At 42.7% G+C, this 17,210-nt stretch overlaps 1 protein-coding gene across 2 annotated transcripts in view; it reads right to left on the reverse strand.

Annotated features, from left to right (window-relative positions):
- LOC137432703 (polypeptide N-acetylgalactosaminyltransferase 18-like) overlaps window positions 1–17,210 on the reverse strand; it is a 331,095-nt gene that overhangs the window by 2,733 nt on the left and 311,152 nt on the right. The window lies entirely within an intron of this gene.

The raw sequence follows: 17,210 nt of genomic DNA on the forward strand, positions 1-17,210 counted from the left end.
TGCATGTAGCAAACATTCTGTTTGTAGCATATTTTATTGAAATTGGAACATGCTGTTTACCGTAATGCCTCTTAATGAATAGTCTAGTCACTAGAGATCGCCTTATCCAAGACTGAAAATAGCACTGTATAAGAAAATGATGCTGACAAAAGACTCTTTAACCTCATTGTGTATGGAGCATTGGAGCAATCTATGTATGTGTGCATTATTCACTTGAGGGCTGTGCGGGTGGAGAGGGAGGAGGTTGGAAGTGCTTGATGCAATATTAAGAAAATTGATAAAAGAACAAGCAGGGAGAGAATATGAAAGGAGGGTGTAGGAGTGAAAATAGAAGAGACAAGTACAGATACATTCAAAGTACACCACCCCCATGCCAAATAATAAAATATCCTACAGCGCGGCAGTGCCGGGGCGCCTCTGGCGCCCGGCAATACCGCAGTGCAGCTCATTGAGGCTGCATTGGGAGGGAGAGGTGTACACTAATTGATTGATTAATTGTATAATTAAAATCAATAAAAGATTATCACAATATATTTTCTTAATCAATTGGCTAATAGCATAATTAAACCACGAGTGCTTCATCCAAAGATGTATCTTTTAGAAATTGAATTAAATAAGTCATTAATAAAAAATTAAATAATTAATTGATTAATCAATAAATAATTAATCGATTAAATGATTTATCAATAAATCAAAAATATCGTTGATAGCCACATCACTAGGTCACTGTCATGTCCAAATATTAGCTTCCTCGCTCAAAAGGTGCCTGAGATATTGGCCAAATGAGAAAGAAAATAAATAAATGATTAATAATGAAAATAAATAAATAATAATCATTAAAAAATTAAAGTATTAATCAATTCGGTCATAGAACACATAAACCACCACCATTTCATCAGAATCTGTAACTTAAAAAAAAAATTTTTTAGTCATTAATCGAATAATTAAATAATTAATCAATTAATTGATTAATTGATGAATTAATAAATCAAAAATAGCCTTTGCAGCCAAATCACCTAGTCATTGGCATGTCCAAATATCAGCTTCCTAACTCAAAAGGTGCCTGAGTTAATGGTCAGAAGAGAAAGGAAATTTGATTAATTAAATAAGTACAGTACTTCATTAATCGCTAATAATTAAATAACTCCTCAATTATTTGATTAATCAAAAAACAAAAAATACCGTTTTTGACAAAGGACTTGCTCACGATTGTGCCGAAATTTCAGCTTCCTAGCTCAAAGGACAGCTGAGATATCACTCGGAAAAACAAACAAGAAAACAAGAAAGAAAACAACCAGAGTGAAAACTGAGTACTCCCTTTCAGCGTGCGTCACTGCCGAACCCCCTTCAGTGCCCGGCAATGACGATTTGCAATGCCTGGAGATGGCATAGGAAAGGTGCGGTGTACAACAAACAACCAGAGTGAAAACTGAGTACTCCCTTTCAGCGTGCGTCACTGCCGAACCCCCTTCAGTGCCCGGCAATGACGATTTGCAATGCCTGGAGATGGCATAGGAAAGGTGCGGTGTACAACAAACAACCAGAGTGAAAACTGAGTACTCCCTTTCAGCGTGCGTCACTGCCGAACCCCCTTCAGTGCCCGGCAATGACGATTTGCAATGCCTGGAGATGGCATAGGAAAGGTGCGGCGTACAACAAACAACCAGAGTGAAAACTGAGTACTCCCTTTCAGCGTGCATCACTGCGTCATTGCCGAGCCACCTTCGGTGCCCGGCAATGACGATTTGCAATGCCTGGAGATGGCATAGGAAAGGTGCGGTGTACAAAAAGGGGTTGCGACTAGACAGGTGTGTCTGGTGTGTTTGTGGTCTCCATTGGTGAGCATTTACTCCCCTGTTATTAAAACATGACTATCATTGCTAGACACACACACACAATAAAGCATTTACAAATGCTTTTTAAACTAGAACGGCACTCGGTAGAGGACATACCTCCACCAGGCTGAACAGTTTTTTTTGCATCCCAATGATAGGATGGATCTGGATTTCGAACTGAACCAAAATCTAATCGGCTTGTTCTTGTCACCGAACCAGCTCGTCCACCAAGTTTAGTCGTAACTCGTCCATAACTTTTTTTAAATATCATGTTATATATTGCTTTTCGCCCGATCCCTCAATGGTGAAGAATCACTTCAGATTAAATCATTATCTTATCAAAATCCATATCAGATCTTCACCAAAATCGAATCTATTAGTCCATGTCACATACACTACCTCTCTGCCAAATTTCGTCCGAATCCGTCCACAACTTTTTGAGATATCTTATTCACAGACAAACAAACAACAGACAGATGGGGTGAAACCTAACCTCCATCCACCTGAAGTGGCGGAGGTAATAACTGAGGGCCCAATATCTGTGTTCATGAACAAATGTTTCGAAGATCAAACGTTAAAGAAAATATCTTTACAAAAGTAAAACTTGACTAAACACATAACAGAAGCCAAGGCAAAGAATAAACCAGTTTCGAGTTCAAAGTAATCTCGGAGGAGGAAGGTTTCTCATCTTGGAGTTATGGAAGCCATTGTAACAAATCTCTCTGCTGCCAAGAGATCTTTCTTCCTATGCAGCCCACTGGACACCTCAAGGGAAACTCCAGGGAAATGTGTGCCAAATGCAGGCTGAGGCATGCACAAAAGTAATTCCTCTCAATGGCTCATTGTTGTGCAGGGTGTTGGGATATTGACTCAAAGGCAGTTGCAGAGCAGGGCATTTGATCAAACACTTCTCAACTTTTAAGGCTTTCCTTCTGGCTGTTCACCGCCCATGCTGACTTAGATTGCAGCAGAAAATGCCAATTGGAATTCAAGGCTGTGTGTTGTTGCTTAGATTCCTGGAGCTTGACTATACAAGGGCAGATGAAATGCTGTTTTGTTCTCCGAGGTCAGTGGGTGTATGCCAGCTCTTGTCAATTGAGGGTTGAAGACAGAACCAGACCTGTGCCCTACAACTGATAGCTTCCAGACCGAATGTTCAATATTTAATTGCAGTTTTGCTGGACTTAAACCCGTGATGTGAATTCCAATTTTAATCGAACTTGGTGGGAGAGAGGGGATGAGTTCAATGAGAAACAAGACTCTGATATAGTTCAAACTCAACGCTTCCCCTCAATCAAGTTCGCCTGAAGCAGAATACAAGTATTTACATGGTTGATGGGAAAAGCTTGGTCTGGCTAAAAACAAAAAGCTTCATTTAAACAAAGTGAAAAGGACTTTATTCTCTGACACCAGCAGATGTGTCTTTCGCCAATCTTTATTGTATAGTGGGATTTTAATAAGCAACGACAATAGGCAGATTATGGAATGTCTAACTCAACGCCTCCTTTATTATCACATCGAGTGGGATTTTATTTCCATTTTACAGTTTTATTACATCCAGGAACAACATCTTTTTGTTATTTCCTTAGATCCTACACAACTAAATGTGGAAAAACATATACCGTAAGTATGTCCTGCTAGCCAGACATTACATATCCTCTGGTCAATCCTGAATGTTAATTGGCTGGCCTTCTGACCAAACTGGCAAAACAGAGATTGATTAGGCCAATGAATATGGATGTTCCATATCTAGAAGCGACACAAAGCTTCAGAAGTTTGTAAATGAATAAGCGTTTATTTTTTAAATAATAAGGAGACATGGCGGCATAATGCTACGAGTGGCTGTTCTGAGTCTGGGAGGATCATGGCTCGATTCTGACCCCAGCCGAGTCATATCACAAAGACATTAAAATGGTACACGCTACTTCCTTGTTCGATGCTCAGCATTTAGAGAGGAGAGCACAGATAAACCGCACAGGCTGACATCCATCGGAAGGAGGAAGCGAAGGAGGAAAGTTCTGCTTTATTGCCCTCTGAACAGAAAAGCTGATGTTTCTGACACCTAGAGTACTTAGGGAAGTGACATCACTTCCCAAACCTCAGTACCTATGTTTGCTGAAATGAAGTCGAGGTGTTATCTCATGCATTTGTGTTCATGTACATGATTTGTGTTGAAGTTCCTCCACTAGTTTTACATGGTATAGGAAAATATAATGTAAAAAAACAATAAGCTATTAAAGCAATACACAGATTCGATTTTACAATACAAACATTAATGTCTTCCTTTCAGTAGTGTCCCAATAAAGTTCATGTTCATCCATGTCATTCAAGGTGAAGAAGAGTCAGCTTTATATAGATTGTTCTAAGCTCTAAAAACTACAAATGTACCTGCACAATGGGTACAAATAAGAATAGTATCTCATGAGCATGGTTAAACAGCATCGTCATCAACAGGGGTAAACAGCTCATCCTTTACATATTTGCTGATGCTTCCATCCTCTGCCATGGCATCCCTCGTCCTTCAGGCAGGCAGTCTGCAGCCTCTTCCTTTTCTTCAGACATTGACAAGACCACAACCTGGTCAAACACTTGGAATGTCTTGCAATCCTGACAAATCACACACACTCACCATCTCGCTCCGAAAGGACCATGTGGCAAATTATCTCCTTCCCCCCCCCGACCCCGCCCCTCCAATCTACTTTCTTAACAATCCTCTTGAGGAAGTTCAGTAATTTAAAGTACTGGGTCTCACGATCAGCCGTGATCGTTCTTGGGCAAGCCACATTTCAAAGTTGGCCTCCAAAGCCAGCCCACCGACTGGACATCTTCCGTCGAACAAAGTCCTTCCTTGGCACAACTGAACTCCTATCCACCTCCTAGACCTTCATCCCCAGCTTGATGGAGTACTGCTCTGACCTCTGGGCTGGCTCCCCTGCCTCACACCTTGCTCAGCTTGATGCCATGGAAACCAAAGCCTTCAGGATTATTGGAATTTCCAGTGATGAAGCTGAGTCTATGGGTCTATCGCTATGCCATCACAGACAGCTGGTGTCTCTGTCTTCTACCGCCTGCTTTCTGGTCTTGCACCCTCTGCTCTTTCCGTGCTTTGTCGCCCACCCCCACTTATCTTCCCCCTCTCCCCAGGGCTCTTCAGGGTACACAGTACCACCGTCAACCCCCTTCTGGTTAAACTATCTAAATCCAGGACCACTGCTTGCCTCCACTCATTCATTCCTCTTTTTTTCCTGCTTATGGAATCAAGTTCCACATTCTCTTCAATCCAATTCTTCCCTCCTAGTCTTCAAGACAGCTGCTCACAGCTATCTCAGATCATCCCCAATCCAAAACCATGATCATTTCTACCCCCGTGAAACCTTCCTCACCCCACACCAATCAGTCCTCCTTTCAAATATCCAGTTTTAACTCCTGAGAGTTTCCTTCTGTATCCACATCCCATACCCATCGTTTGTCCAAGTCTGCCTCTGTTCTTCAACTTTCAACTCTGTTCAAAAAAGTGCCTTCAACTCTGCTGTTGGTGTTTACCCCCTCTCTCAACTGTTATTTTTTTTCCTATTGTGCCCTGATCTGTTCAATGTACTAATTCTAGCTCTTCAGCAAGCTTCGAATATGTATACAAAAAACACCCTGGTGAAAATGAAATGGAGGAGTTTTGAAAGTGCTAAAAAGGCAATTTGTTTTCTACAGTGTTATATTTTTTAATGATATCAAAATAATTCAATTGTATATAATTGCAAAACAATAAAGTATATAATTGAATTGAAATGAAAAAATATATCAAAAGGTCTTAGAAGAAAAAAAACTAGAAGTTTACCACCATTGGTGCAGCATCTTTTACACCACCTAATTTAACATGTTACCTTAATTATTCTTGCCTATTGTTTGTGTCCCTTATGATGTTCTTAAAATCAGGAAGTTTCCTGTTTGGAATGAATTTAAATTCTGTTTGACTGCCAGACAGGTAGCCAATAAAAATAATCTCTCTCCTCTCTGTGCATGCGCCTTGCGACAAATTCAGAGCCAAAGTATTGCTAATCTACAGGTTTGTTTTCCGATTTGTGTTCAAAATATAACATTCAATTTAAACTAAGTTGTTCCTTAGTCATAAACTGATGCTTGTAGACAGACGGACAGACAGACAGAACAAATTGCTCAATACTACTTTTCGCTTCTTGTGTGTGGGATACCGTAAAATGGGGGGACAGCAAGGTGAATAGGGACACAAACTGAAAAAAAGTTCGGGAACTTTTTTCGCTGAAAATTGATAACCATACTGATTTGTTGATATTTGGGTTGAAAGTGTTCTCTTGTTTTTTTAAAAAGCAACTTATAGTCTCTATTAACCCCATATATGGGTTAAAAAGGACTAAATAGGATTTTTATGGCTGTTTTACGGGTGAATAGGGACAGTCACTAATACAAAAAAATAATAATCAAGAAACAATCCTGAGTTTCCAACGTATTGCTAAATTGATAGCTCAGATGGATGCACATAATATGCACCCATAATATAAACCACGGTGCCAATGAAAAAAAATATGGGATAAAATGTTTCTCCAAACTGTCCCTATTTCTTGATTTTTTTTTTTTTTGTATTAGTGACTGTCCCTATTCACCCGTAAAACGGGGTGAATCGGGACAGCCATAAAAATCCTATTTATTCCTATTTAACCCATATATGGGGTTAATAGGGACTATAAGTTGCTTTAAAAAAAAACAAGAGAACACTTTCAACCCAAATATCAACAAATCAGTATGGTTATCAATTTTCAGCGAAAAAGGTTTCCGAATTTTTTTCAGTTTGTGTCCCTAATCACCTTGCTGTCCCTATTCACCTTGCTGTCCCTATTCACCTTGCTGTCCCTATTCCCCCCATTTTTACGGTAATTAATTTTGACACAGTTGGAGGATAGAGATTTAAATCTAAGGTCGTTTATGTGGAAATAAGTTAGCTGGGAAATCACTTAAGTCGGATTGCAAAAGTGAAATATATTAATATACTTAAGTAGTATATTAATGCTGATAACGTATTGTGTTGTTGTTTATTTGAGAAGTGTACTTTTCCCAATAAGAAGGCACTGATATATAGGCTTTCTTCATTCTGCACTGCAATGACAAAAATATAATTTCAAGCCTTATCAGTTCACAGCGGCATACGTATACTTTAGTGTTGTGATGCAACGAGCAAACTGAACTTGAAATCAAAACTCCAACCTAATTTACATTCACGAGAGAAGGAATATTTAGTCGGAATGAAAATGAACAATCCTCCAACGATTCAATCAACCGATAAATACGTTAGGCCTCTGGTTAGAATGGATTGTGGCATGCACAGATGTGAAATTGAAATCAATTCACTGTTCTCCTTACTAGAGGAGGTGCATGCACAGAAGAATCAAGGATATTGATGGTAACCATCCTCGGCATAACCATTAAGGTACAAAAGGGAGAATCTGTTTTTAAATTGCCCTGCAGCTTAATAAGGGTTAATTGAATAGCGAGGATGGCAAAATGAGTATGGTGAAGGTGTAATCAATTTTGCACCGTGCTAATGTGCATTTGGTCGCCAATAAGAAAGACAACTGCCTAATGACCTTCAAAGCACCATTTTTCCCCCAAAACACACGTGTTGCTTCAATCCACTTTAGTGTATATCGTCACTCTATAAATGGTACATTTGTGCTGATGAACTTCGCTCCTTTATTCAGTTTGTGATCACTTTGCTCTTTAAACAGGGGTTAATCACGATTGTGACATTTAATTACTCTGATTTTTCTGTGCATGTACCCATGTTTTCTGTGCATGTACACCTCGTAAGCAGAGCAGTGAATTCATTTTAATTTCACATATCTCAACTTCCACTATATATATATATATATATATATATATATATATATATATATATATATATATATATATATATATATATATATATATATTATATATATATATATATATATATATATATATATATATATATATATATATATATATATATTATTATTTTATATATATATATATATATATATATATATATATATATATATATATATGTATATATATATATATATATATATATATATATATACTGTATATATAGATATATATATATATATATATATATATATATATATATATATATATATATATATATATATTCACAAATCCTTTTCACCAACACTGAAGACACTTGTCAAATCTGAGGTTGAATTGCTGCAGGGTTAATTGAATTTGTGCAATCATTGCTGTAATGTAAATTCTTCCATGTGCAATTCATTTTCAAAGGAGGTTTCTTGGTGCCGAGAAGATTTGCATCTGAATGACTTCATCACTTTCAAAAACAAGAAAATCGCAAGGCAGTCTGCTGGTTTTTTTGGCAATCACTATTGGCTCTTCTTGTTTCACTATCATTTGGTCTTCATTTGTGCATAAAACTTTCACAACCGGTGACTTAATAAACAAACAAACAATATCTGAGAAATTATATTTAAAGGTATATATACAGTGTATTCAGAAAGTATTCAGACGTCTTCACTTTTTTTACATTTTGTTGTGTTGCAGCCTTATGCTGAAATCGTTTATATTCATTTTTCCCTCATCAATCTACACTCAATACCCCATAATGACAAAGAGAAAACAGGATTTTAGAAAGTTTTGAAAATTTATTTAAAAGAAAAAACTGAAATATCACATTGACATAAGTATTCAGACCCTTTGCTATGATACTTGAAATTTAGCTCAGGTGCCTCCCATTTCTCTTGATCATCTTTGAGATGTTTCTACACCTTGATTTGAGTCCACCTGTGGTAAATTCAATTGATTGGACATGATTTGGAAAGGCACACACCTGTCTATATAAGGTCTCACAGCTGACAATGCATATCAGAGCAAAAACCAAGCCATGAGGTCGAAGAACTGCCTGCAGAGCTCAGAGACAGGATTGTGTCGAGGCACAGATCTGGGGACGCCTACACAAAAAATTCTGCTGCATTGAAGGTTCCCAAGAGCACAGTGGCCTCCATAATTCTTAAATGGAAGAAGTTTGGAACAACCAGGACTCTTCCTAGAGCTGGCCACCCGGCCAAACTGAGCAATCGGGGGAGAAGGGCCTTGGTAAGAGAGGTGACCAAGAACCCGATGGTCACTCTGGCTGAGCTCCAGAGATCCTGTGTGGAGATGGGAGAAACTTCCAGAAGGACAACCATCACTGCAACACTCCACCAATCTGGGCTTACTTTGCTTCCTAAAAAAGGAAATTTATTGCTCATATCACAGTGGAAGCCAGTGTCCTTATTGTGTATGGACTATAAAATTTTCTCAAAGGCTTTGGCCTTGCATCTCTCACCCCTACTAGGAGACATTATACACATGGACCAGACTTATTGTGCTCCTGGTCGCAATATTCAGGATAATATCTCTGTTTTCCGAGATGTCATTGAAATCTGTGAGACTAAATATGAAAGTTGTGCCTTGATCTTCCTCGACCAGGAGAAAGCTTTTGGCTGTGTTTCTCATGCATATCTTTTTGAAGTGCTAAAATGTTTTGGTTTTGGACCTCTCTTTTTATCCCATATACAATTATGTCATTGAAACATATCAGCTATCTTAAAGATAAACAATGATCTTGTACCCCATTTTGTGTTGGGAGAGGGGTAAGGCAGGGCTGCCCTCTGTCAGGAATTTTGTACGCTTTATCCCTTGAGCCCCTCTTAAATACCTTTCGGAGGTCTTTGTCTGGTGGTACTTTTGGAACCCACCCCTTAAAAAGCATTGCTTATGCAGATGACAACTGTGTCTGCATCAGATAGTCAGAAGACATTGATTTGATGATGAGTGCATTGGATCTCTTCAGCAGGGCATCATCGGCCAAGATAAATTGGACAAAAACAGAAGTGCTGTGGCTTCAACCCTCTACCTACCCCCAACCTGCCCCCCTATTTCCTCTCCCTCCTCCTCTCCCTGCCAATCTTTCATAGAGAAGAGATGGGATTAAGTTCCTCGGGGTGTTCCTTGGCCCTGGGAATTTTGTGAGGCATAACTGGGAAGGCTTGTTGGCACACATTGAAGGACTGTTACTGAAATGGAAGAACTTGCTCTGCCAACTGTCCTACCGGGGTAGGGTACTAGTCATCAACAGTCTGGTCACCACTAAGTTATGGTACAAGGTTCTCTCCCTGCAGCCGCCCAAAACTCTGGTGGAGGACATACAAAAATGCATCACCCATTTCTTCTGGTCCGGAAAGCATTGGCTGAGACCAGAGATTCTAAACTTACCAAATGCAGAGGGTGGCCAAGGGCTGGTAAATGTCAAGTGTTGCATCATGGCTTTCTGCCTACGAACAACATGGCGCTTCTTGTTTGAACTATGTTTGGCCTGGAAACAGCTTACCAGCTGCATCTTACGTCACGCAGGGAAGTTGGACCTTGCACAGGAGCTGTTCCTGATGGACTTGACCAAGATAGACCTATCGATGCGACCTGCCTTTAATCAAAGCCTACTGAATACGTGGCAAGCCTTTACCTGTCTCTGTGACCCCTCGACTTATGTTCGAGCCATGTTCTTCAACGAACCATTATTTCACAACTCTGTATTTGGTGAGTGTGTAAATGAAAGCACCTTCATTCAAAAGTTTATAAATGCCTCAGCAACAAAAGTGTCACTTGACTTGAGAAACGCCACCAATGACAGGTGGATCAGTGCTACCGCTCTGGCTTCGACGGTTGGCATTAGATTGTGTCGCAGAGTGGACAGCTTTTTGAAAATGGTGCTTTGCATCTACTGTGCCTCAAATGACTGGGCAAGCAACCCTCCCATACCCACCTCTGAATCTTCTCCACCCTTCCCCAATCTTTGTCTGTCTGGTTCAGTCAGTTTGGAATCGATTAGTTTTGGCCGCTCTCTATCCTTTTGTGGTAGAAATCTAAAGACCCTGCATGTGCAATGCTTTAAAAAATCATTTTTCCTTCGTTGTCCTCCCCTGTACCCTGTAGATGGCCTGCAGTCCTGCCGAATACCCCTCCCCTATTTGGGGGTGGTACTATAAACAGCCTGTGCCGAAACGTGTTGGGGATCTTCAATGGAGAATTGCTCATTGGATCCTACCCACAAATTCCCGAATTCACCGCTTCTCGCAAGCGATAAGTGAGCAATATCCATTTTGTGGACAAACTGAAACCTTGCTCCATGCGTACAGTCAAGTGAAAAAGTAAGTACACCTCATGCAAAGTTTTGACTTTTTCAACATATTTCAACATACAGCTATTTGATCTTCATTTCAACAATATTGATAGATAAAGGTGATATAATATAACAAATATCATGAAACATTTACATTTTGGGGTCCATTGTATATTTTAAATCAACATAAATGCAAATTTCACATGTGGAAAAAGTAAGTACACACCTTGGCTCTAATAGGTGGTATTGCCCCCTTTGGCAGAAACAACCTCAAGTCGGCGTTTCTTATAACTGTCTACCAGTCTCTGACATCGACTGCGAGAAATTTTTACCCACTCCTCCATGCAGAATTCTTTCAGCTGTGCGATGTTTGAGGGGTTTCTTGCATGCACAGCTCGTTTCAAATCCCCCCACAACATCTCGATGGAATTTAGATCCGGGCTTTGACTTGGCCATTCCAGAACCCTCCATTTCTTTCTTTTCAGCCATTCCTTGGTGGATTTACTGGTATGTGTAGGGTCATTGTCATGTTGCAAGGTCCACCCTCGGTTGAGCTTCAACTTTCGACAGATGGCCTCCATTATCCTCAAGCACCCTCTGATACAATGAAGAATTCATAGTGGATTCTATGATGGTGAGCTGCCCAGGCCCTGATGCAGCAAAGCTGCCCCAAACCATAATATTTCCACCACCATGCTTTACAGTTGGTATCAGGTTCTTGTGGTCAAATGCTGTCTTTGGTTTTCACCAAACATGTCTTCTGGTACTGTGGCCAAATAGCTCTACCTTTGACTCATCTGTCCAGAGCACATTGTTCCAGAAGTGCTGGTCTTTGCCGAGGTGTTCATTGGCAAACTTTAGTCTTGCCCTGATGTTCTTTCTGGACAGCAAAGGTTTCCTCCTGGCACACCTCCCATGTAGATCAAATTTGTGCAGCCTCTTTCTAATGGTAGACTCGTGCACTTTGACATCAACAGTGGCAAGAGCTACCTATAGGTCCCGTGATGACATCCTGGGGTTCTTAGACACTTCTTTCAGCATCTTGCGGTCTGCTCTCGGGCTGAACTTGATGGGGCGGCCTGGCCTGAACAAGTTGGCAGTTGTTTGGAATCTTCTCCACTTGTAGATGATCTTCCAGACAGTCGAATGATTGATTTCAAATTGTTTGGAGATCTTTTAAAATCCCTTCCCAGACTCGTAGGCATCTATAACCTTCTTTCTGATGGCCTCAAAGAGCTCTTTTGATCTCGGCATAGTGACGCCGCACACTTCAACAACAAAGAGCAAACCAAACTAAATGTCTGAGGTTTAAATAAGACAGGTTCCTCCAAAATCCTCTCTCACGATGTTCTAATCATTTGCACCTGAGCTGGTGCACCTGATTCTAATTTTAGGTATTTGAAGGAGTGATAAATGTAGGGGCATACTTACTTTTTCCACATGCGAAATTTGTATTTATGTTCATTTAAATTATACAATGGACTACAAAATGTAAATGTTTCATGATATTTGTTATATTATATCACCTTTATCTGTCAATATTGTTGAAATGAAGATCAAATAGCTGTATGTTGAAATATGTTGAAAAAGTCAAAACTTCACATGGGGTGTACTTAGTTTTTCACGTGACTGTATATATATATATATATATATATATATATATATATATATATATATATATATATATATATATATATATATATATATATTGTTACGGGACCGCGGCGAGGATGTTGTTTGCCGAGCGGATGGCCGCCGCGCCCGAACAGTTACCCCGACTAACCCGATTCCTGAACGTTGGCCAAAATCACGCCACAGATATTCAATAGGGAAAAGACAAAGGCGACACGGATGTGAAGAAGAAGAAGGAGACAAAAAGGTTTGAAATACGATTATTATTTATTACTATTTACAGGATTGAAAGAAACCAAGGAAGAAGGAAAGATAAGAAAATAAAGCAGAAAGAGGGACGGACCAGAAAGACACAGTGAAAATACTAGCTTATCTATTACAGTCTTAATTAACCCAGGGACAGAACAAACAAAGACGGACTCACACGGGGAACTGCAGAGTGGATTGGCTGAAAGGAGGTGGGTGGCTGGAGGGGGAGGAAGGCACGGAGCTGGCTGGAGCTTGATCCCGCACGGGACGTCGGGCTGGACCTCGACGGCCGCCGATGCCACCGATCCTGTCGTGTGCGCGGGGTAACAGGTCGGAGCTGCTTGGTGGAGCCAACGCTGCTGGTGGGGGGTCTGGCGTGACGGGTTCTCTCTCCCTCTCTCACAAACTCCAGGACTCTCTTTTGGCCAGTCTGTGATCTGATCTCCTCCCTCCTCCACTCTCCTGGGGGCGTCTCCCGCGGGTTATATAAGCCTCACCCTTGACCCTTTTGCGAACCTCCCCCAAACGTTCTCTCTCCGCCTTCTAAAGCCAACCCCTCGTTCTGGGTTGGTTGGCAAGGGCTGGTTCACTCCTCCCCTCTATGACGAGGTGGAGACACGCCCTTCTTCCCCGACCTTACCTCGTGGCCAATGGTGGTTTTGGGGCGATTCGAGCTAGCCCCAGCCAAAGGGCAGCAATGGCGAATGAAGAAAACCGCCCAAATGCAGTTGGCAATTGCAGCAAACCTGGCACTTTGAAGATGCCATGTAGGAGGGATCTATTTTATTTAATGCAGTGCAATGGAGTGTCAATTAATGGAAGACACGGCCTTACACTAATACACATAATAAGGATATAACAACTGAACAGGGATATATGGTGTCCTTCGTGTATGTTTTATGGAATTAACTACGGGAACGCCCTTTGACCTTTATACACAGACTGGAGGCAGGAGGGTCCAGAGTAAAGCAATAATTTAAAAAAACACAATAAAAAACACAATCCTCATATCCAAAACACTGCACCCTCCTCCTCTTAGGTACGTCCCGGGCCTCTTACCTTAACTTTTAGTGTGGCACGTAGGTGTAGTTCCCTCGACATTTAACCTGACACTGAGTGTGACAGTTTTAAAACATAAATAAATATGTCCCGCTGCTCCATTGCACCCTACCTAACAGACTCATGCCCACAGCTAACTGAATTGCGGAATTGTCTTCAAACTATACATTTACGGTGGGGGCGCATTATTTACAATGGCTCTGCTTTTATTTACAATACTAACCCAGGACCTGTGATCGTTCTTTTTGGGAGGGGGGGGGGGGGGAGACAGTCTGCCCTGCATCGATGCACCATGAAAGCACCCAAAAACGCACCAAAGCACCCTCAAGCACCAATCGGTGCACAGTCATCATAGTTCATAATAAAAATAACCAAACAAACCCTGCTGGTGGTCTTCCTCTTTGGCTCCCTCTGCTGGCCATGTTATTTTCCTGTGGTTGTCATCTTCTTTGCTGGCGGCCTATTTGTCCTAAAATAAAATGCACCCAACGTGTCCGTTTTTATTTATTTATGGCCCACAGGGCCGACTACGTGTGGTTCACCTGTGGGGCATCGGTGCCCTGTGACCAAGGTCCGCCAGCAAGATCTCGGGCCTTCATGGCCGGTTCCAGCAGAGGGGCCATGCCCCAACCCATGGGGTCCATAAGTGGTGCTCTGCCACAGACATGTGGCCCATAATGTGGTGCATCGATGCAGACAGCTGGTTCTGGGAGTTCCAGGCGCACAATGGCGGACTCCCGCACGCTCCCTTCGGCGTCCAGTGGCGCACAGTCCTCATGTGGGAGACAAAAGGGGGGAAAGACAGATGAGCGAGGGGTAAGGTCACAAGGGTACACATCAAACAAGGCAATGCAAGGCGAAGTGCGTACGGAGAGCGAAGTGAGAAAAGCTCATCCCTACCGTACATCACCCCCCCCCCCCCCCATCACCTACTCTACCCTTGCCCTTACCCCATATTTACAACAATCTACACATTTACAAAGTCGTCACTACTGTCACGTCTCCCCATATCTCTTCTACACCAAATTCGTCTTCACTCCCTCTACTTCAAAATTTGCCATCACCCAATTCATCATCAATCCTCATAAGGAGGAAGAGATGGAACATCAAGCACAATGTCACACCCACGTCATGATGCGTCTCACATTCCAAACATTTGCATCAAAATAATAAAATAACAAAACATCCATGGCATGGTGTGGAGTAGCATCACCTCAGGTGAGTGGATGTAGATGGTGCGAGGAGATTCTTAATCCTAACTATCCTCTAAATGACATTAACACACTTTACACTACCCGGGGTCTTTCCCTGCCAATCCATTGGCCAACTTACACTATGGGTTCTAGAAACCAATTCCCATTGACCAAACTGTGGTGCTTCTCAATTTGGGGTCTCACTCCCCCGATTCATCTCCCTGTGCGCTTGCACAATTTCAGGACTGGGGCGTGTAGCTCTCCCAGCAGGCCTACCCACCTGCACACCTCCACCACTGTAGTTGCCACCCGAGCTTACCTAGCTCCTCACCCTAACCTATCTAATTGGGGAAGGCCCCTCCTGGCTCTGTCACCCCTTGGTGCCCTCTGGCACTGGGCTACCCGGGTCCGTCCTCCGGATCCTCGGGCCCCATCCACAACAACTCTACCGGCTCCCAGAGCCCACCTGCGGCCTCACCTGGCCGACATCCTCACCGTGGTGGAGTGCCCAAACCAACTACACACACTAACAGACTACACGCCCAGCCATTTCCACAACACTAATGCACCCATTCAATCACCATTCTTCCACCACGCACCACAGATGCCAATACCCAACCACAATTTACCTATACCCTCTACCTAACACTTACACTACCCTCCCCGGGTATTCGTGATGGGGGTCCATTCTTCCCCCCATTCACACCTTCGCACCATCCACTCCACTCCACAGTTTCTACCATACTCACTCCACGACCATCCATTCCAATACTCCATATACTCCAGACTCCATGTATTTCACACAACCATTCTCCATACACCTGCAGTTGCACACCTGTGCAATCACACCTGGTGCCACCTGCACCCTCCTTCCTTCCTGGACCATTTGGTCAGCACAATACACATCAGCACCATTCACTCATACACTGCTCAAACCAAATGTTCAGTTGCACACCTGTGCAATCTCACCTTTTAACCACACACACGGCATCATCTGAACTACCTGTTGCCCTGCTAACTTAGTGCTCCCCGTCTTCCCTTTAAACTAAGCACATACCACGTCATTATCATCCAACTAATCTACCTGCGTCCCCACTACAGGTATCATTGTTACTACCTAACCTTAACGTTACCTAAGGTCATCTTCTCTAGGTCCCTACACACTATATCCTAACCCTCCCGGGCTAGTTTTCACTACCATAAACCCCATAAACTAGTGCTCCTTTGCCCCCGCTGTGAGAGATGGCAGAGTTGCCATCCCACCACATCGGGCATCTTTCACCATAAATTTTGCTCGTCCAAATTCAACAAATAAAAAATTTGCCAATCATCTGCCAATCATTCTACCAATCATCAAATTTTGCTTTGCAATTTTCGGGGCCAAAACACTATCCTCGTCACACATCTACTCACTTGAGCCTCTCGGTGCGCCAATTCATTTCTAAAGCTCTGCTTCGTAAAGCCGAGCAATGGATACGGGTGGTTCGTTGCCAGCGGATGGGTCCGTCCGGCATTCGGTGCAGGGAAGGCGGTCTACTCGGCCCGAGCTTCCACGCACCATCGGGGCAAGGGACCGTCCGATGCCCCAATCTCGGCCGGCTGGAGCGCGGCAACCACAAAGGGTCGCTGTGTCGGCCCTTCCAACCGGACCGCCCGCTCCGCCTGGCGGAGCTCGGACGCGACCGTTCCGAGCGAGGCCCAGCGTGGATCGCGTACGGCGGTTCTTTCAAAACCGCCGTGGTTCGGATCCCCGCTGGTCCTCGCGGCACGCGAAGCCCGGCACGTACCGAGGGCCCGATTCGGCTATACGTCGCTCTAACCGCTAACCCGGTTACCGTCGATGCTCCACTTGCATGCTTACACCACGCAGCCCGTTCCTTGCTCATACATCCAGCTGTCTCCATGCTCTTTGTCATTGCACCTTCCCTGACACACCCAGGTACACTCAATTCCGCTTACAGACTTGGTCACACACCTGACCATCGCACACCTTTGCACACACTCGTCGTTCGCACACCTCACCAACACACCTCTTCGCGCCCCCTC

This window comes from Myxine glutinosa, chromosome 8, assembly GCF_964187855.1.
Source record: "Myxine glutinosa chromosome 8, kmMyxGlut1.1, whole genome shotgun sequence".
Classification (NCBI taxonomy): Eukaryota; Metazoa; Chordata; class Myxini; order Myxiniformes; family Myxinidae; genus Myxine; species Myxine glutinosa.